This window comes from Heteronotia binoei, chromosome 9, assembly GCF_032191835.1.
Source record: "Heteronotia binoei isolate CCM8104 ecotype False Entrance Well chromosome 9, APGP_CSIRO_Hbin_v1, whole genome shotgun sequence".
In the NCBI taxonomy this organism is placed as follows: Eukaryota; Metazoa; Chordata; class Lepidosauria; order Squamata; family Gekkonidae; genus Heteronotia; species Heteronotia binoei.
This window is the reverse complement of record NC_083231.1, coordinates 98,639,893-98,662,356: the sequence shown is the minus strand read 5'-3', so window position 1 is coordinate 98,662,356 and position 22,464 is coordinate 98,639,893. Positions and strand designations below refer to the sequence as shown.

Sequence of the window (22,464 nt, the reverse complement as noted above, 5' to 3'; positions counted from 1 at the left end):
AGAAATGGGCACAAATGAAATTACAAACCGAAATTTGTCACAAACCAGGTCCCATTTGTGGTTCGTAAACCTCGTTTTGTGCCATCTCACCCCATGAACCTCCCATGAACATCCCAGATGGCTTGGGGGGGGGTGGTTTGTGTCGGCAGCCGCACTAGCACTGGCAGTGGGGCTATGGTGGGAAACCGGGCAGCAGTGGTGGCAGCACAGCTTGCGAAAACCATTTAAAGGGATCCCTTTAAATTGTTGCTGCAAGCCGCACCCCCACAGCGTGACTCACAAATGAACTCAGAAGGCATTCAAGTCAGAAGGCAGACTCATATCTGTGATAAATAATATTGACCATCTCTGGAAACTGAATTGACCTCTGACCTGAAGGAGTACTTGATAAGAGAAAGTTAATCTGCTTATTTTGGCAAGGTATCTATTCACTTTTCAACTGAACTTTTTCTGCCACATCTTTTCCTTTTCTTCCAAAATGGCTCATAGCTGACAAGATATAATCCATTTTGATGACAGTATTTGGTAATAAAACAAATTTACATTTACCAGTGTTAGGAAAACTTTTGATATGTTGTAGGGGTTTTTTTTAAAAAAAAAAAATTAGTATTTTGCTACTGCGTAATTGTGTTTCTTTTAAAAAATTGTTTAATTAGCTGAGACATAATTCTGCGCAAAACCACTCTTTTCACAGTGGGGAATTCCACCAGTGAAGTGCTTACAGAAATGAATAAAAGTTAATTGAAGTCACTGTGAATCTCTTAGAATCACTGCATTACAAATGAGGCTTTGACTTACTTTAGAGTGACTGCCATGCAGAACTATTCTCACTGTTTTATAGAGGCATCTAGTATTGGACCGTATAACAGAGAAATAAACCCACAAATAGCAGTAGATCACTCTGTATTAAACGGCTTGCAAACTGGGAGCCCCTGGAGGATTTCATATTTTAAACACAGTAAGTGTGAACTTAAGGGCTTGGATCCAGGAGAGCATTCCACGATCAGAAGGGAGGGCAGCCACTGAAGCCTATAACTTCCCCTTTCATCTGTTCAGGGGGGATCTGCTGTCCCACAAGAGAAGCATTTTTGGTGGGTGACATTCTTCATTGCAGCAGGAGGGGGGAGTCAGCAAACTTGCATTCCTCAGTGGAATGGATGGAAGTTACTGGTTGTTCCAAACCAAGGTACCTCAGCAGTACACCTATGTCTGATGGTGGTGGTGATAGTGATGGTGGTGTTGGTGGCAGCTTTTCCTGACTAGCCAGTTGGTTGGATCCTACCTCACACACAGGATACACACCAGCCTGCCCTTTCCCAAGAATCAGACTAAATAGCGCAAGATCTGCTCATTACCAGAGACAGGCCTAACTATAGGGTACCCTGCCACACTACCAGGCAAAGCTACCCTTCGCTCTGTCTGTTCTTTTTCTGAGTCAGACCTCTGCACTCACTGCTCTCTCCCTGAGGTAGAGTTGAAGTGAACAATCTCCTCCTATGCTTCCCTCCAACATCCCATCACTCTTTGAAAAGTGTTGGATGCTGGAGCAGCTAAGTTGAGTGGGGTTTTTGCCCCCTTCTGAGGCAAGACAGCCTCTGATCCATCACACACTGACACAGAATAGTTGCCACAGGAGGCAGTCACAAAATGGCTGCCATGGGGTACTGTGGCCAGTTTTTAAAAATGCTGCATGGTTGCAAGCCCAGCAGCTTCCCAAGATGGAGACTCCTGTTTCTGTATGACTGCTTCCTGCAGACTCAAAGGTGGACACCTCCTGGATTCCTCTAGAGCAACTTTTGCTGCAGTACAGAGGAAAGCCATGGTTGGCTGTTTACTTTGAGGGAAAGGTTTTTTGGGGAATAGAAAGACGACACCATGAAACCCATCAGCGCCACACTGGGAATCACTCCTCATTTCCCACTAAGGAACACATTAATCTAGTACTGCCCCATTTTTTGCATGTGTTGTATTATACCTAGAATAGATTTGTGTGTTTTGTGAATATAGATCCATCTAAATTAAACACAGTGTTCTTGAGCTGACATCAATATCTTGCCATTGTAATTGAATTCAGCACAGTAAAGAATGGGCCCTAGCCAGTGTGCTTTCTACCCCCTCGTCTTGCTTTTGGAAAGCAATTTTATGCGAACTGAATTCTAACATACTTTAATTTATTTTCAAATCACAGCTACGCCACAGGAGATCACATCATCATTTTTATAGGGGAGGAGGGAAAATGAAGCAGAACGGCAAGTTTATACCATCCTCGAATTACAGAGGCCTTTTGCATTGAGCGATGAGGAAAAACCTAATTCATTATCACTCTTTGAATGAAAGGGCAACCAGCAAGAGTAAAGTACTCCAGTGTTGACAAGCTGCAGAAGCAAAGCCATCCCTAATCAATTTTGACTTCCCAGTTCAATAAATCCTTTAAAAATGTAGGTCATCCAGTTCTTACACAATGGGCATAATGCCTATTACAGGAGGGTACCACTAAAGATTTTTTTTCCACTTTTTTGTTTGATGTATGGAGTGGCAGATCAAAATGTCTTAAACTGCAGGAATTCATTCGTCTGCTAAGGAAACTGCATGCATTTACCTACATGTCACCCTGTAGGATCTTAGCCCAAACTGAGAGTCTACTAAAATATATTCTGATATTCTACAAAGGTTGTGCATTCTAACTTGGTATTGTACCTGCCCAAACTGTCTTCTACATAAAGGGGAAAGAGTCATGCTCCTGTTCTTTTACTCCAGTCAACCTGTAAGGATTAAGAGGGTTTCAAATTTTAGATGTTTCAACTTTGCAAAGTCCCATATCTATTTTGCATCCTTTCTTTATTTTTATGTCACTTTCTATCTCACATTGAATTTTCCCCATGAAATCAATGCATTTTCAATATAATCTGTGCTTTGTCATTATACACAATGTGCTGTGGTGGAAAGTGCTGTCAGGTCACAGCTGAATATGGCAATCCTGTAGGGGTCTCAAGGCAAGAGATAAACAGCATTGGTTTGCCATTTCCTGCCTCTGTGCAGCAACCCTGGACTTGCTTGGTGATCTCCCATCCAAGTACTAACCTGGATTGACCTTGCTTAGTTTCTGAGATCTGACAAGATTGGGCTAGCCCGAACAGGGCACACTATGGCTGGGTACAGACAGACAGCTTGGGGCAGCAGTGTTCCATCCCAGAAGTGAGCTGGCATAAAAAGAAGTACCCTGGGGGGTCACACAGCATGTGGCCTGCTGCTGGAACAGAGATGGGCCATGGGTGCTGGAGAAGCGTCCACAGTGCTCATGCACCTTACAGCCACTCCCTGGGCACTTCCTGACCATTCAGACAGCCAGGAAGGGTGCCTCAGAAATGCCTCATGGGTTTGCTACCACTTAGTATGTGGTAGCTTTTGAAGGCAGCAGAACAACAAGTAAAGAGGGGTGAGAGCAGGAGCAAGACGGGAGCCAGATGTGTGGATTTGGACGTGCTTTTTTGGGCCAGTCGTGGTGCATCCCTGAGGCAGCTTATACTGGCCGTCTGGACACAGCCTATATGTAGATTACACATATGAATTATAAATGTTGCACGTATAAATGAATTTGAGTTTCATAGTTATGCATACACAATTCAGATGAACTTACAAAACCCATACCACACATGGGGAAGTAAAACTATGGACAAAAATACAAAAAGCAATGGGATAGGAAATAATTCACTCATCCCTTGTAAAGATTCATCTCAGGCTTTAAATGAACCGAATAGGAGTATATGTAGGAAGAGAATACAGAAATTAAGTTATGTGTATATCATATCAGAATCTAAATTTGGAGCCATATTGGGACAAAACCTCTCTTTAGAAACAATTCATGCGAATGGAAATGAGATTAAAATACTAAACAAAGTTAGATATAAATGTGGTCCGATCCCAGAATGCAGCACATCATGAATAATTCATATATGGAAAGTGCTCCTTGATGGAAGGTTATGTACTGGTGCTGTTATGTAATGTTATTTATTGTTACTGTTAATGGGAGTTCTGCTCGCACTGAGGAGAGAATATACTCCCAACAGCTTTTCATATTTATTCTTGACACATTTCTGCATCATTCCCTAGTGTTATCACAATTATAAGGAGTAGTGTAAGAATATTTTGTATCTCCAACTGCTGGGAACAAAAATGCCTGGGCATGATTCCCCAATGACCATGCAAATGTAGGATCCAATGGTAGCTTTTTATTTACTTTTTACTATTCACATTTATATATTGCTCTATCTTCAAGGAGTTCAGAGTAGCTCCTCCCCATTTCCCCCTCAAAACAATGCTGTGAATTAGGTTAGAATGAGACAGAGTGACTGGCCCAGGGTCGTCTACAGTAGCAACTTAAAAATAATTGGTGGTGGAAAGGAAAGTGCTGTCAAGTCACAGTTGACTGAATTACACCCTTCTAAATCCACTGAAGCTGGTGGGTTTAGAAGGCTGTAACTCTGCTTAGGGTAGCATTATTAGTGAGTGTTTTCTGAGTAAGGGTTTGAACCCAGATTTCTTTTATTCTTATTCATATAATGATCAAAGAGACACTATAATAATAGTTATTAGAAAGTTTTCAGTTCTGGAAGGACTGAATGGTCTTCTCTAGACATAATCAGCTGTGATAATTAAGTAGATGATCATCCTGGATCTAAACAATTATGACCAAAAAAGACATGACACGATCTGCAGTTATTCATGTAAGCAGAGCTCATTTTGTAGAAAAATAGGTGGTAGCTCATCCAGGGTTTGTTATGCAGCTGCACCTACTATTCAGTGGACGAAGAGGTGGAACTCTCAGAAGGAGGAGGTGGAAATCTCAGAAAGGTTCAGGAGCTGCTCTCCTGCGAGCTCACACTGAATCCAAGGCCTGCATGTAAGTATTTCATGCTGAGTTCATCACATTTCAGTACAGTTATTAGAAGAAGAAGAAGATGATGATGATATTGGATTTATATCCCGCCCTCCACCCTGAAGAGTCTCAGAGCGGCTCACAATCTCCTTTACCTTCCTCCCCCACAACAGACACCCTATGAGGTGGGTGGGGCTGGAGAGGGCTCTCACACCAGCTGCCCTTTCAAGGACAACCTCTGCCAGAGCTATGGCTAACCCAAGGCCATTCCAGCAGGTGCAAGTGGAGGAGTGGGGAATCAAACCCAGTTCTCCCAGATAAGAGTCCGCACACTTAACCACTACACCAAACTGACTCTCCTTTACATATGCTGGGCCCATTCGTATGTAGTGTTAAATCTCCAGCACAGTGCTGATTGCTGGCATTACAATGTAACACATGAGAAGACTAAAACCAGGGTTCTCATACCCATTTGTTATGTGAGCCAGATCTGACAGAAATAAGACCTTGTCAGGCCAGGCCACATGTATCATAAAATGTAATGCCAGGTAGCAGACATATAAACTTTATAAAGAAAACAGACAAACACAAAGATTTTTTTTTTTTAAACCTTTAAATGAAACATGCTTAAAACATTAGCACTTGTTGGTCTTAAGGGTGCTTTCTTTGTATCTCTGCATGGGATCCAGGGAACTGGACAAAGGAAGCTATGGCTCTTTCCTTCCTTCCCCAAGAGACCAGGAGGGGGAGGAGCCAACAGAATGAAGAGGGGCTTGGCTTCGTAGCTCTGCTGTGCAATTGAGAGAGCCTGGCAAAACAAGCTTGCCGTCTCCCCCTTCCCCACCACAACGGAGAAATTTCAGCCAATGGAGAAAATAGAAGTTTTGCTCTGTAGCTCCTGTGTGATTGAGAAAGCCTTGCAAAGCAAGTTGTAATGCAGAAGGAAGCAAGAGATAGAGAAGGAAGCAGATAGCAGTGAGTTGCTCACGGGCCTGATAGGAGCCCTCCGGGGGCTTGATTTGGCCCCCGGGCCACATGTTTGATGCCCCTGTCTAAAACTAAAGCATGTTCATTTACTGCTTCCCTTCTTCACATATGGGCTTCTACCAATTATGTTGTCTGTACAGGGATAGAGTGAGGTCCAAAAAAGGTCATTTGTTTAAAAAGTGTCTACCAAGAGTTGTAGTAGAAATAATCATTGCCATGGCCATTTCAAGAGGGAGGTAATGTGTTAGTAGTACTAGGGGAATCTTTTTAAATCCTTGAAATGGTTACATTATAGTTCTATTTTTTGTTTGTTTCCCTCTCTAGTGTAGACATGTGCCACCTGTCTCATTGACCACAGACATATTTTCCTCCTCTGATGAATTTTTTGCATGTTAATTTATGTGGCTCCAGAAATAACTAGCATAGGATACTTTATAAGCCTGGACCTAATGTACTAGCAAAAAGAGAGGAGGGGGAGGAAAGAAGAACCAAGCACATTTTCCCAAGCTCTTTTCTTTGTGCAATTGTAGGATCACATCAAAGTAGTTTAAAAAGAGGGGGGGGGAGAATCAATTTCCCTTCAGTATTTAAAAATGAAAAATGTATTCTTCTTTGTTTATTATTCTTGTCACCTGTAATGTGTTTACTGTTCGGTGCTTTCTTGCTTGAATGGGGGAGGGGTATCAGATACCATGCAGAGGACGGGGGAGGCACACTTGAATACCAAATGCGTCTGGTGTATAAAGATGCACTAATATACTTGTGCTTTGCTTGCCACTTTTAATTCAGAAGTTTTGCTGGAGCACAAAGAGAAGTATGATAACTGAGGTGGAATTCTAGCAGGAGCTCCTTTGCATATTAGGCCACACACCCCTGATGTAGCCAATCCTCCAAGAGATTACAAGGCTCTTTTTTGTAAGCTCTTGGAGGATTGGATACATCAGGGAGTGTGGCCTAATATGCAAAGGAGCTCCTGCTAGAATTCCACCCCTGATGATAACCATGCCTAATATATTTAATTCCTGGGGAGAGGCCCTACCCAAGGGTACGTATTATGGGAGATGTTTGAATGCAGCCGTGGCTCAGTGGTAGTGCATCTGCTTTGCATGCAGAAGGTCTTAGGTTCAATTGTCGTCATGTCCAGTTCAAAGAGATAGTAAGTGATGTGGAAGGCTTGAGACTGTGGAGAGTTGCTTTCAGTCAAGAACAGACAATATGGACCAGGATAGAGCAAGGGTTTGGTTCAGTTTAAGGCAACTTGTGTTCAATTTCTACTATATGTTCAATTTCTACTATGCTGACTCTGTAAGCAAGCTAATCTACACGGACATCTGACTGAATGCTTCTCTTCTCTGCTAACATGGATCATTTAAAACATAACTCTGGAGAGGCAAAATAGCTTCACCAGGATCAGAGCCTCCTGTAAATAATTGAATATGCTGTGCAAAACAGATCCATATACCTAATTTGCACGCTAGAGATCTGTAGCATTAAGGGACCCGCATGGGAAAAGTCATGTGGGACAGGAGGTTCAATAAGGAGGGAAATTGCATGAGATTTGAGGGTGCTTTCACACATGCTAAAGAATACAGTTTCAGTCCACTTCAGCGACCATTTGCGAGTGGACTTTGCTATTTGTAAAATCCAGTTTCAAAGTGTATTGAAAGTGGATCGAAAGTGTGCTATTTAGTGTGTAAGTGTCCTGAGTGAAAAAAACTCATTGGGTCCAAACTAAGGATGCCAGCCTCCAGGTGGATCCTGGGGATTCCCCTGGAATTACAGCTCATCTCCAGACTACAGAGATAAATCCCCCTGGAGAATATGAGTGTTTTGCATGGTAGATTCTGTGGCACTGTCCCTACTGTCCCAGGCTCTGTCCCCAAATTACCCAGAGTTTCCCAGCCTGGGGCTAGCATCTCTTAACCCCTTCTGTTGGCCAGGGAGGATGTGACAACCCTAGCCCAACCCATTTTGCAGGTATGCTAAGCATGCACAGTTACTTTGCATGGCTTAAATGAGACATGGAGACTGTGCAAAGTCTTTGCTTTTCCCATTGCATGTTTAGATATAGCTTCAAAGAGAACATGTGAAAGGATGTCATTCCATTCTGACTTTCCTCACCACTAGAGTAGAAGAGAATGGGGCAGGAGCAGTTGGGGCTGAGCTCCTGTAATAGGCAAATATGCTCAAAGTGCTGCCCACAAATATGGAAGGTGCATCTATTCTGACAAAAACTTGGTAATAGAAGAAGGAAAAGGAGAAATTGCCTGGTTTGGTAGCTGCTCTTTTATCTTTTCTTCTGATGTTATCTTGCTTACTGGATTTGCTTCTTTGCAGGGAGGGCCCCCCCCTCAGAATTCAGCTGTTCTATTGTTATTTTAAAGAAGAAGAGTTAGTTTTTATACCCCACTTTTTACTACTGGAAGGAGTCTCAAAAGCAGCTTACTATCGCCTTCTCTTCCTCTCCCCACAACAGACACTCTGTGAGGCAGATGGGGCTGGGAGAGTTCTGAGAGAACTTTCTGACCGACCCAAGGTCACCCAGCCGGCTTCATGTGAAGTGGTGGGGAATGAAACCTGGTTCTCCATATTAGAGTCTGCTACTCTACATCACACTGGATTTTGTAAGTAGAGCTGCTAGTCTCCAGGTGGGGGCTGGATTTTCCCAAAATTACTACCGATCTCTAGAGCCCTCCAGAGCAGAGGCCTACCAGGGATTGTCCCAGTGAAATTATTGGCCAGTCTGCTCCTGAGAAGACTGTTTTTATATATCTGTTGGACTTCTCTGCTGCTGGAATTTTTGTAGCTGCTTTGCAACAGAAACTGAAGGGAATAGCAAGAAGTCAATAAACATCCATGGCCCCTCCTGAAGTAGGGAAGGGTTGATACAGGAAAATTCTTGATCTGTGTGGCAGATTGTATTCAGCACTGTTTTGTAGACTTTGACTAGATCACTGATTCTCAAATAGGGCTTGAAAACAGGGCCGGCCCATCCATTAGGCAGCCCTAGGTGAGGGAGGGGGACCTCGCCTCAGGTGCTGGATGTTCTGAAGCTGATCCTGATCAAAAACTGCCCCAAAGGTCTATCAAACTTCTTATGTGCCCCAGGAAAGACAGGTCCCATCCTGCCACACCACTGTAGTATTTACCGGAAGTGGGACGGGAGAGGAAACGTCTTTATCCATTTCAGGGATGGACCTGATCATAAAGAGGCTTTTGATACTGCAGCTCATGTAGAATGAATTTTGAATGGTTGGATACAATAACTTTGATTATGCCCAGCTATCAGGGATGCATGCTGGGAAGCTGGCAGTGTCCAACGTGTCTTTTAAGCCCAGTACCCTTCCCTGAATGATAGAGTATTCACTGCTGCTGCTCAACTCTGGTAAGTCACAAAAAAGGGGCCACATGAATTGCCTTATCCTTGCCCCGCCTAGTCCAGCTCAAAGCTCATAAACCCTCATATAAAGACACTGGTCCATGGACTATCCTTCCTCTCAGCACCCATTAAAGAAGTATCTGTAAGGCCATTTGTTGTTATTCGTTTGAAACTATCCTCCTTCTAATGATTGGAATCATTCTGTATGGAGTGCCAGGAAGGTTTCAGAAATATAATGGTCATGCTATGTTTCTCATTAGATGAGAACAGCAGTTGTTCCTACAAAGTACCAAAGCCTTTCTTTCTCCTTTAAAGAAGATCTACTGTTTTTTTAATTCACTGAGATGTGGAGACCTGTGGGCTACAAAAAGGGAGGTACAGTGTTTCTCGAGAGGCACAGAAAATTCTCAAGTTCTCATTGACTACATCTGGGTATTGACAAGCGTTTGGGTCCTCATTCGATGCTTTTTGCAGGGTGAAGGTTTAAATACCATTTAAAATAATTGCAATGGAAACATATAAATGTACCTGCTAAGCCTTGATTTGAAGCAAGGTGGGGGGGGAGAATCTCTTCCCCCACCTTCTTAATGCTTTCCTATCCTAAAATAGACAAACCTGAATGATAAGTTTTATTTTTTAATGGGGAAAATGTAGTTCTTACTTTATTGTTGATTGCAGGTATTTGAGTTAGCATAAAATCCAATAACCAGCTTTTGTACAAAGCAATTTGTGTGTAGCAATAGAAAAAATGCTTTTAAAAGTGTAGGTAAAATTCGATGCACTTCAATTTACCTTCTTTTATATGGTGAAGGGGAAATCTGCCATGCCCAGCAATAATTTTCTGGCCGTTTTCCACTCTTTTGCAACAGGAAATCTGTAAGCACTTTGAAATGAATAAATTTAGAAGTCACTCGGGGTTTTTTTTTTCTTTTTAACAGAGGTTCATGAATGCTAATAAATTTTAGTCCACTTAAATACCAGTTACTACCAGCCCACACCATTTAGGCGCAAAAATGCTCTCTACTGGAATAGGGATTTTCTGTGGACTCCTAAACTAGTTTCAGGCCCTCACGCAGAAGAATGGTAGTTCCCCGTTGCCTGCTAAATGGAAACAAAATATATAACAGTCTCTAAACTAGTGAAGACACTATGTTTTCCCAGGCTTGGGAGCGGGGGGGGGGGGGGGGGATGAATTCATTTTGTGTTCAAAAATGAGATAGAAAATGCTCTACAAAGAATATCCTCATTGCTCAGTCATTTGGTTTGGCTTTTATTTCAATAGCCAAGATTCTTTTATTATTTCTTTTCCCTATTGCTTTGACTTACCTTCTGGTACAAAGCTAATAGCAGCCATGCATATTTATTTCAGAGCAAGTTCACCTGCTCACCACCTGATTGAAGCTGAATCGTGCCAGATTGTTGTTGTTGCTCATTCTCACCCAGTTCTCTTTCCTATCCCCACATGGCTTTTGCCCATGTAGGTCCCATAGTCCCCAGCATAGTGTTCTTCGTGACCTCCCTTCTTCCTTTTTTCACCCAAGAAAAAGCTAATTGGCTAATTTCACCCAAGAAAGCTAATTTCACCCAAGAAAAAGCTAATAACTGCAGCATGAAGCGATGGTTTTCCTATGGGAAAAGCTCACTTATCAAGCATCTTGTGGCATGTAATTTTTGATCCCTTTTTTCAGGGTTTTTTATTTACCCGTGGCAACTGAAGCTCTTGTGATTTTTTGTGGGAAATTGTGGCAGAGTTGAGGGGACATTTTTCTCTTTGCCCTCATCTTGTTTTCCTGATGGTGAAAAGTGCCATCAAGTCACAGTTGACATCTGGTGACCGACAGGATTTACAAGGTAAGAGGTGAACAAAGGTGCTTTGCCATTCCCTGCAACTGTGTAGGTGGTCTCCCGTATCCTTGGTGGTCTCCCATCCAAATACTAACCATGTTAGCTTTGGAGTTCTGATGAGATCTGGCTAGCCTGGGCTGTACAGGTTAGAGCCCTGTTTTCCTACCTAAACTGTAAAAATGGTGAGGGAAATGGCCCAGTTAAAAATCCTTCATATCAATACAGTTAAGTTTTGGCATGGATTTGAAGTGTTTTTAAAAATTTGATGGGGATCCAAGAAGTAATCTTAAATCCCCCAAAAGGCTGTTGGCATAAACAGTGAGATTTTTGATAATGGCAAATGATAGACTTGGATCCTGCAGTAAATTTCTATGAATGGAAGGCAAGGGCAGTCTTCCAATACACTCCTTATGCTGTTCAGAGGTGGGATGGGGGTTGGTCCCTTATCTAAGAGGGGCATTTTAGGGGCCATTTCAGGCTACAAGGAAGAGGGAAAGTGTGGAACTGCCATTCTGCTGATAGAAATGAATTCTGTTAGTGGCGATTTATCACAAAATCTAAACCATAAAGAACTTTTAAAAGGATCTTTGGTTAAAGAAGCAATTTGCTAAAGCATAAGGCAAGAGTCCTCTTAGGTGTTATGAACCAGTTGAATGCAGGGTGGGGGTATATGTCTAAAATTTCAAAGTATAAAAATTCAGACAATGCATTAACGTCTGGATCCTGATTAAGATGCCTATGTTGGATGAGTGAGACAAATATGTCTCTCAGAGGACATGATAGAATAAGTACTGTGTCTTCAGAGGCAACAAATTGGGCATGCATGATTGTTTGAATGGGTATGTGTGCACATAAAAAAAGCATTTCTCTTCTCATTGCTAGTTTAAGTGTCTCCAAGGTGACACACAGATCTTGAAACTGCAACTACGTCTGAAATGTGAATTTTCTATACTCATAGAGTAGGTTTCATTTGCCTTTTAGAAAAATGTGTATTATAATATTTCAGTGTTGGTGTTTTTTCTCTCTTCCAATAGAATTTACTGGCTGAGAACTACTTGCCTGATAATGAACTTGACAATGTGTGAGCTGACAAAAGTAGGCTTCAGTCTTTCCATAGATTAAGCACTTGCTATTTGAGTTCTTTTGATTGTTGATTGTTGCTATATCAACATCACTGGAAAAATTAGATATGGAAAGAAAAAGAAATCAAAATGAAAGAAAAGATGGCATTTTGGGCTTGAAAATTATCTTCTGTTATATATCCCTTCTGCACTAGACTTTTAATCCTTGTTCAACCCTGTCCCCAAACTGATATTCTACACTACAGTCAAGTTCACCCCTGTTTTTATCTAATTCCCTCACACACATTTAATTGAGGTAACCCCCAGATCTTCTTCATGGTCTCTGTGCTTCACACTCATGGGATAGAGCGCCTGTGCCGATCCCCGAATCGGTACTTAAAAAGCCTGGGATTTTTTCGCACTCGGCACCAACGGGCATGCACAGGCGTCCCAATGCACATGTTCGCTGGTGCCAGAGCGAGGATCCCGCCAGTTCCTTTCTGACTGCTGTGCCGAGAGGATCTCCTTTCGTGTCCCCAGTCAGTAAAGTAATCTTAGATTGCTTTTTTTCCTGTTGTATATAGCCCGTTTGTTATTTTTTTAGTGTAGTTAGTTAGTTGTTAGATAGTTAGTGTTGTTTTTAAAAAAAAGGTTCATTGGACTTGCCCTTCGGGGCTCGGTTTTCCCCCCGTGTTTCCCCCCTCAGAGACTTTTCTGGGTGGGTTTTTTTCCTGGGTGTCTATGGAAAGTCATTGGGTTTTTTTAAAGAGGTGCCGCTCCTGTGGGAAGAAGATTCCACCCCCACCCCCCGACGGCCATTCCCTCTGTCTCCTCTGTCTGGGCGAGGGACATCGCGTTGATTCTTGCACACACTGTCTGAGTTTCTCCAAGCAAACTCTTAAGAATCAAGTGGCGAGGCTTTCGGTGGCTTTGGTCAAGTTGGCACTTCATCCTCAAAAGATGGCATCGAGCCCGTCAGTACCGATGGGTGAGGCCGCAGCCCCGATGGTCACATCGGCTGAGACTTCGCCAATCAGGACCGAGATGCCCGTCAAGCACAGGCGTTCCACGAAACGGCCTTCTGAAGGGTCAGTGGACACCCCGGCTAAGAAGCGTCGGGATGACTCGGGGACCTAATCATCCTCACCGAAGAAGGTGAAATTGAAGGAGAAACGGAAGAAGAGACCATCCCGCACCCCTTCGCCTTCGTATGACGCTTTGACATCGATAGCTCCACCGAGGAAGATCTTGGCGTCCCTGCGTCGTAGCCCTTCGGTGTTGAGAGGCAGTGCTTCGCAGCTGTGCCTATCAGAGCACGAGATCGACCTAACTCAGTGCTCCCACTCTTCAGGGTCCAGGCATCGCAGTGAGAGTGACTCGGTCTCGGAGGTGGCACCAATGGATCAGGTGAGAGGCTGGAGAGAGCTGGAACCGACTACAGTAGCTCGTCGTTTCCCACTGCTTCCACCATGGGAGCAGCGCCAATGGCCTCCTTACGCTTATCCCTACCCACCGTACCAATGGTACCCTCCTCAGGAGTTCGCAGACTGGGAACAGCAGTCCGAGGCATCCCATATGTCCAGGCTGTCTCAACACTCTAGACTGCGTCCTTCGGCATCGATCTCTGTCCCACCTGACAGACGCGACGTGGTGCTCCAACCTCGGTCGTCGGTGTCGATCCGGTCGCCCATCAGAGTGTCAACTCCAGTGCTCTCAGAACATTCTCTACGCAGAGAGTCTTCATCGTCGGACTCTGAGGTCAGTACCAATGATCTGGACTGGGCTTTAGAACTTTCACCAGTGTCTCATATGGCTGAGGATCTTCCCATCTCACCATCGGAGGATCTGAAGTCGTACGGGGACCTGGTGAAGAGGATGGCACACTCCCTCTCACTTACAGTGACACAGCCGCAACCCGTTGTAGACGATAACGTGTTCGACATCATGCAGCGGGCTACGTCTACAGCAGTTGCCCTGCCGGTGACAAAGGTCATCCTACAGGCAGTGAAGGAGTCCTGGGCGAAGCCTGCTTCTACACCCGTGTCACCGAGAAGGTTGGACCATATGTACAAGGTCCAAGAGTCCGGGGCTGAGTTCCTCTTTACACACCCAAAGCCAAATTCGGTGGTCGTTTCCTCCTCATTGAAGGCTCGCAAGACGCACTCCTCTCCACCAGACAAGGAGGGAAAGAAGCTGGATAAAGTTGGGAGGAAGTTCTACTCTGCTGGGGCGTTGGGAGTAAAGGTATCTAACTATGCCATATGCATGGCTAAATACCAATACTCAGTGTGGGAACAACTAACCCCCCTCCTGTCTTCCCTGAGGAGAAGAGTGAGGAGAAGAGGTCAGCTGCAAAGAAGTTGCAGAAGGAAGGCTTTGCTGTAGCCAAACAACAACTGGCTGCAGCAAAGCACATGGTCGACATCTCAGCAAGGACCATCACTTCTGCCATCTTCCTCTGCCGCCACTCCTGGCTCAGATCCACAGCTCCCCAGCAGGACACCAGGGCCGTTGAAGATCTGCCCTTCGAGGGCGAACGCCTGTTCAGCTCTACCACCGACAATGTGCTCCAGGAAATGAATAAAAGTATAAAAACTTCCAGGAACCTGGGCATACCAGCATCTTCCAGAGCTGCAAGACAGAAACAGTGGCACAAGCCTTGGACAAAGAAGCCGTACCAAAAGTTCTCCCCGGAACAGCAGTGGAGACCTCGCTCTGTTCAACCTGAGAGTAGGTCCCCATACAGGGGGAACAACAGAAACCATTATGCTTCAGCACAGACCACCGGCAAGTCCAAGGGCACTCGCCCTCAAAAGCAAGGCCTTTGACTTTCTGGCAGCACGCGTCACCGTCCCCTCTTCCCCTTCGTCTATCCGCCTCCACCCATTCCTGTCGGCCTGGGAGTCCATCACTATGGACAGGTGGGCACTTTCCATCGTAGCAGAAGGCTACAAAATAGATTTTGCTCAGATTCCGAACCACTCTGTGGTAATTACCACTCCCCCTTTCCCACCTCTGCTGGCAGAGGTTAGCAGCCTCTTACAGAAACAAGCCATAGAGAGGATCCCGATGGAGGCCAGGACGGGGAGGCTTCTACTCTCGTTACTTCCTGGTTCCCAAGCGGGACGGGGGTCTAAGACCAATCATGGATCTTCGGAATCTGAACAAATTTATTTTGTACCAGAAGTTCAGAATGTCCACTCTGCAAACAATTCTGCCCCTCATCAACCAAGGGGATTGGATGGCAACGCTGGACCTCAAGGATGCATATTTCCACGTCAGCATCCATCCTGCGTTCAGACGTTTCCTTCGGTTTGCAGTAGGTTCTCAGCACTTCCAGTTCAAGGCTCTTCTGTTTGGTCTGTCCACTGCACCTCGGGTGTTCACGAAGATGATGAGCGTTGTGGCTGCCCATCTCCGGCTTCAAGGGATAGTCGTCTTTCCATACATCGAAGACTGGCTCCTTTCGGCGGAGTCGAGAGTTTGTCATCCCACATTACCATCACTCTTCGTCTTCTCGACACCTTGAGTCTGCAGGTCAATTTGGAGAAATCACACCTTACTCCATCAAGGACAGTTCAGTTCATAGGGGCTTTTCTGGATACGAACCTTCATCGCACGTTTCTGCCTTAGCAGAGAGCAATGGACATTATCAACCTGGTCGAACTTCTGCAGAGTCAGAAGTGGGGCACGGTGCAGCAGCTGCAGTGGATGCTGGGGCTGATGGCGGTGACTACAAGCGTGCTGCTCTTTGTGAAGATGAGAATGAGAGGCCTACAGCTTTGGTATCTTTGTCAGTTTCGCCCATTATGAGACTCACCTCGAAAGAGGTTTGTAATTTTACCTGTGACACTTAAAACACTGCAATGGTGAAAGTCAAAGGACAACATTTGTCAGGGAGCTCCCTTCCATCTACCTGCACCAACTGTGACTATCACAACAGATGCGTCTTTATGGGGTTGGGGAGCCCACATGGACAATCTGTGTGTGGGGGGGTCCTTGGCCTTTGAAATTGACTCACTGCCACATAAATTACTTGGAACTGCTGGCAGTTCCCTTTGCTCTTTGTTCTTTCCGCCCCATGGTGGCGGGGAAGATTGTTGCTCTGCTAACAGACAATACCACTGCCTTGTGTTACATCAACAGACAGGGAGGGACAGTTTCTCGATGGCTTTGTGCGCTGCTGCTGGATCTATGGTCAGAGTGCCTGGACCACGACATCTTTGTGAAGGCAGCACATCTCCCAGGGGTCTTCAACTTGCAAGCAGACTCCCTCAGCAGGGGTGCGGCTTCTCTGCATGAGTGGGAGTTACAGTGGCGCTTCCTTCAACCCGTGTTTCAGCTCTGGGGGTATCCTCAGGTGGATGTCTTTGCCACAGCCAAAAAAGTGTCCTCTGTTTTGCTCAAGAGGGGGCTCAGATCCAGAGTTGTTGGGAGACGGTCTGCTGTTCCTGTGGGAAGGTTGGTTCCTTTATCTGTTCCCATCTCTGCCACTACTGATGAGGGTGGTCAACAAGATCGCAAGAGAGAGACCATGCTGTATCCTGGTGACTTCCTGGTGGCCTCGCCAAAACTGGTTCCCGATCCTGCTCCAACTGGCAAGGGGGGTCTTCTACCAGTTTCCGGCGGAACCAGACCTTCTGTCAGCTCAGGATGGTCATGTACTCCATCACAACGTGCCCCACCTGAAGCTGACAGCATGGTTCATCGACCCTGTGGGTTCTCTAGCAGAGTCCAACATGTTTTCTTGAACATAGGCTGGATTCCAAGTTCAAAAAGGCCAACATTTCTCCAGTACTGGGCTTTATTTACTTCATTTCTAACCAACCTTTCTCCCTCATGGGAATCTAAAGCCACTTATGCTGTCCTTCATTTTATCCGCACAACCCTGTGCGTTAGCTTAGGTGGAGAGTGTGTGACTGGCCTGAGGTCACCAAGCAAGATTCTGTGGCACAGTGGCTTTTTGAACTAGAGTCTCACAGATGATTAACTGATTGACTGATTTGACTTAATGTACTGTCTCATCCCAGCTGGTGCCAGGTTCTAGGCAATGTATAACAATTGATAAAAATACATACATTTGAACCAATAAAACCAGTTAAACTAAAAAAGATTGCAAACCCCGATGGTGTCTTATTAAAGATGCTAGTCTGACACTTAACCACTTTAACCACTACATCACACTGATCCCCTAAGTATATTTATGAACTTATTCTCTTTTTCCCCTGTAGATCTACTTATTCCTCCATGCATCGCTGCAGCATTTTATCACCATTTCTTTGTTCCTAGATAGTTGGATGGGCTAATAAAAGAATCCCAGTTGCCTGTAATTTAAATCACTACTACCATGAAATGAGAAACAAAAGAGAAACCGAATCCTCTGGTCACATCGCATTCAAATCAAAACCAAAATAGGTGCAGTTAGATCCAAACAGCTTTTTCGCTCAGTCTCATCTAATTCACTTCTCTACAACAACTTCCATCCCACATGGCTTCTGTTTGTTCAAGTCCCATGATCCTCTGCATCCTTTGGCCTTTTTAGTATTCAGAGGGGGACCCTTTTCTCCCTGCTTCACTAGTGAAAAAGTTGGCTAGATCTATCCCATGATCTGCACTCTTCTCTCCCCAAACCTGTATTCCAAACTATCTCCCATGCTTGCTTATATAATGACAAGCCATGGTTTATCTTTATGTCAGAATTATGCTATAGTCTTCTCCAACATTTTTAAAAATAAAGAAGCCAAAACTGCTGCTTTACAACATTATACTGGTATATAGCTAGGGTTGCCAGCTCCGAGTTGGAAATTACCTGGATATTTTGGGAGTGGAGCCGGGGGAGGGGAGGGGAGGGACTTCAGCAGGATAAAATGCCATAGAGTCCACCCTCCAAAGCAGCCGTTTTATTCAGGAGAAACTGATCTTGGTCAACTGGAGATCAACTGTAATAGCATAAGATCTCCAGGTGCTACCTGGAGTTTGGCAACCCTACGAAGCTGACAGAATTTAAGGTTGTGATGTGAATTTGTATTTAATAACTTATGTCTGATGATGAGTAGAATTCCAGCCCAATTCTATGGCTGTTGATTCAGAAGTAAACCCTGTGTGTCCCTTAGATCTTACTGTGGATTGAATGTCCAGAGGGCTGCAGCCTTTGAAATGCAGTTTGGATCTGAAATAATCATTCATTCTGGAGCAGAAATTAATTAACAAAGGGCTTTTGTGTGAAAATTGCACTCACATTCTTTTGTCAAGGATGCTGTTCTGTTATTGGTCGCCTTTCATCTGAAGACAGAGAGTGTTAAAGTATAAGGGCAAAGGAAAGCATTTAAGTACCAGGTCACCCTTTTTGATGGTACAATGTTAACCACTACAGGGGAAGATATCAAGGTACATGGAAGGTTATGCTATTGGAGTGATTAGTTGAGATAGCTTTTCATCATTTAACTGGTGGGAATTTGGGGTAATTTTCATTAAAATTCTTTCCCAGGTCAAGTAAAAGGAAAATTAAGAAATTAGCAAAGAGGGAATAGAGGACCGATATAGAAGCTGAAACAGAGTCCTTTTGGTGGTTAGGGTGGTGAGCCAGTGAGGTCTAATTAGTGCCAGATTAGGCTGTAGACAACTGGATTTAATTGCCAATCAGGGACAAACTGATGTTACAGTGGCCACTGCTCTGCCCTTTTGAAAAAAAAATGGCCATTTAAAAATGCTGTGAGGGCCCGATTGGTACAGCAGGAGCAGATGATCTCCTTCCCCTGCCTTTTCAAGTGCCAGAGCAGCCCTTGCACCTGCTAACTGAACGCATCCAGCACGCTGTACCAAATCTTGGAAATAAAAACAGGAATGATGGTGAATTCCTAATGCTTTTATTCCATCTAGCTAACTGAGAATTCCATAATTCAGAGAAGAATGTTAGAGACTGAAGTTGTTTGATTTGGGGCAGGCAAAAAGAAATACTGCATAACACATAGAACAGAATCATAGAATCCTTGAGTTGGAAGGGACCTCCAGGGTAGTCCAATCCTCTGCGCAATGCAGGAAATTCACAAACTACCTCCTCCTACACACCCTCAGCAACCCCTGTTCAATGCATAGAAGATGGCCAAAAAAATCCCAAAACCCTCCAGGTTCCCTGGCCAAACTGGCCTGGAGAAGATTGGTTCTAGACCCCAAAATGGTGATAATTTCCCTGGACTTGTAAGATAGGGCCACAAGAACATAGTTAAGCTTTTGAATTAACTGCCACAAGATGTCATGTTGATTTTAAATGAGTATCAAACAAATTTATGGAAGATCAGTCCATCAGTGATACTGGCCATGATGGCTAAATTAAATTCCCAGGTGCCTATGAATTCTAGTTCCTAAATGGGTGCAGCATGAGAAGGAAGCTGAGATTCCTTCTCTGTGCTCATAGGTTTCCCAGAGGAAACTGGTTGGCTCATGTGAGATCAACATTTGGGGACTCACAAGGGCCATGAAGGCAGTTAAAAGTTAAAACATACTTAATAAAGTCACGTTTCAAAACCGTTAATACCAACCAAACAGAACCATAACAAATCATTAAAACAATTAAAATCAGAATTAAAAGACGTATAACAAGGGGTGGAATTTTAGCAGGAGCTCCTTTGCATATTAGGTCACACTTCCCTGATGTAGCCAATCCTCCAAGAGCTTACAAGGCTCTTTTTTGTAAACTCTTGAAGGATTGGCTACATCAGGGGTGTGTGGCCTAGTATGCAAAAAAGCTCCTGCTAGAATTCCACCCCTGCATATAACTACATAAAAAAACAACAGTTAAAACATTGGTTAGGAATGAGGAATACTGAGGACATTTCGAATGGAACAACGAAGTCATCACCCCCTGGTGGAAGATGGCAATAGAAGGATCTCCCTGGAAAGAGAGTTCCAGAAGTTTGGTGCTATGGCCAAGAAGGCCCTCTCCTCGGTTACCACCCATCTAATCTCAGAAGGTCAGGGCACTTGAAACAGAGCCTCGGAAGATGGCCATAGCAGTCAGGTAGGTTCATAAGGAAGTGGGCATTCCTCATGTTGCCTCAGCATCCCAGAGGCTGGTAGTAGGATTCTGCCACCATCCAGCTTTTCAGTGAGTATTATATTTAAAACTGGGCTAGTTGGACTGGGAGTGTCAGTAAGGATGTCACTTGAAAAGATGCCACGATGAAAGCCTCGAATTGACAACATCAACACTACACTGTCAGAAATAACTCAGCAGAATAAACAAAACCATACGAGTGCGTCTCTGTGCATGCATCTATTTCTAGCCCTTGAAACTCTCGCACTGAATAATACAGGATGAACGCCTGGCATCTGATTGTTCAAGTGCCCTGTTCTCCTTTGAGCAGACATTTGAATCAAAACATCTTTATCTTCCCACTCTTAGCATTATATAAAACACTCAACTGAAATGTCTTTGAGGGAGGTCAAAGCCAAGCGCTGCACTTGGGTACAACATGCCATAATATTTTCTTTAACCTGTAATAACTGCCTTGGCTGATCCAGTTTATCGTGATGAAATGGGCTCCGACAGTCCCATTACACCTTTGTATTGTTGTGCATTAGTAAAATGTTTGCAAGGAAGGCTTTGTAAATAAATCAGCAGGCAGTTTACAAGTGAAGAGAGCGTCTTCCAGGAAAATGCAAACTGGGAATCTGCTGTAAAAATTTGTCTCTTTCTTCCTGGAAATTCAATCCGGCATGGACAAGCAAGGAGAAGTAAAAGGCAGGTACCAATATCATGTCCCAAAGCCTGTAGGGGAACCCAGATCCATTACATTTTTCTGTGTTGTTTTTCGTTTTCTCAAAATAATCTTGAAATAAATCCTTTGAAAAATGGTCCTGATTAAAACTTGGGTGAATTAGTAGGAGGCATGAATGGTTTGTGGGTGGACTTGGGTGTCACACGGGGATCAGGTTTGTAAATTCCCTTTTAGAAGATGCTAGATAGACTTTGACGTGAAATATCTGTAAGTCATTAAAGAATGGTGTAAAGGACATGAGAGCCTGCTCTCAGTTAAGTTGGAGATGTTCTGTTTTGCAGCTGCCTTAAGTTCTTACTGGAGTGAAACCTCATATTTGGTAAGTGGTATCATTGTGTCAGCCAATATTAAGCTTGCAAAGCGACTACTTGGGACCCCTTTTCTTTCTTAAAGTTTTGCACAGATCCCCAATGTTTCCAATTTGCAACACATGAGTGAAGAGTGAGCCTATTGTGGAATGATTCAAGTATAGTAATCAGGACTTTTTTTGTAGAAAAAGCCCAGCAAGAACTCATTAGGCCACACCCCCTGATGTCACCATTGTTTTGCACAGGGCTTTTTGTAGAAAAAGTCCAGCAGAAACTAATTTGCCTATTAGGCCACACCCCCTGACACCAAGCCAGCTGAAACTGGATTCCTGCTAAAAAAAAAAAGCCCTGATTATAAAGAACTTTACTGAATAGTCACCAGTTTAAATTTTGGGAGTTAGATTTTTTCTTTTCTCAACCCCCCCTTCAACTGTATGAATATTTATCTTTTTTTTCCTTTTACAATCTTTATCAACCTGCATTGCTTTTGCCTTGTCTGCATTAACCTTCAGTCTGGTTTGTCTTAACCACTTTATGAAACAAGACAGATAGAGGAGAGCTTCAAAGGGTTTAGGTAAAGAAACGCTAGTGACTCACAGTCCCAAAGCTACGCAGTGGCATTAGGACAATTGAGACTTTACTTACTTTATATATAGTCTGCTTTCCCTGCTGAAATTCAAGGTGGGTGACAAAATTAAAAACCAATGCAATAGAAACAATCTAGAACAAACAGTACGCTAAAATTGGTTTGTAAAATTAGAGAAAGCAATAGAAAAACTATATAATACAGCAGCAAAATAGTGCAATATATACAATGAAAACTGTTTGAAATTTCACAGACAATATTGTATTATATAGAAAATATATTTGGAATTGTTGAAATACCTTCACTTTAATTTCACATTTTTCAAATCTAAATTTCAGGCATGGTCATGTGTGCTTGCAAGATGAAAGTTTAGAGCATATAATGATCACACTAGTGCTATGTGTTGATAGAATTGCCACCGATCACAAGGTTCTTGGCCTTACCGTACTGTGCTTTATTTAATTTTTAAAAATGCATTCCATTTCCTTACACAGTTTGGTACAAAATGAGAATAGCAACTAAGTTAAACCAATTTAAGCTACTTTCCAATTGTTTTCAAATGACCAAACAATGCACCTTAGCCAAATACTTTTTTTGAAAGATTAACATGAAATGTAAATGCTAATTAACCAAGAACTGCAAATC

General features: G+C 43.7%; 1 protein-coding gene across 1 annotated transcript in view; it reads left to right on the top strand.

Moving 5' to 3' along the window:
• Positions 1-22,464, top strand: part of CCSER1 (coiled-coil serine rich protein 1) — an 892,842-nt gene that overhangs the window by 596,848 nt on the left and 273,530 nt on the right. The window lies entirely within an intron of this gene.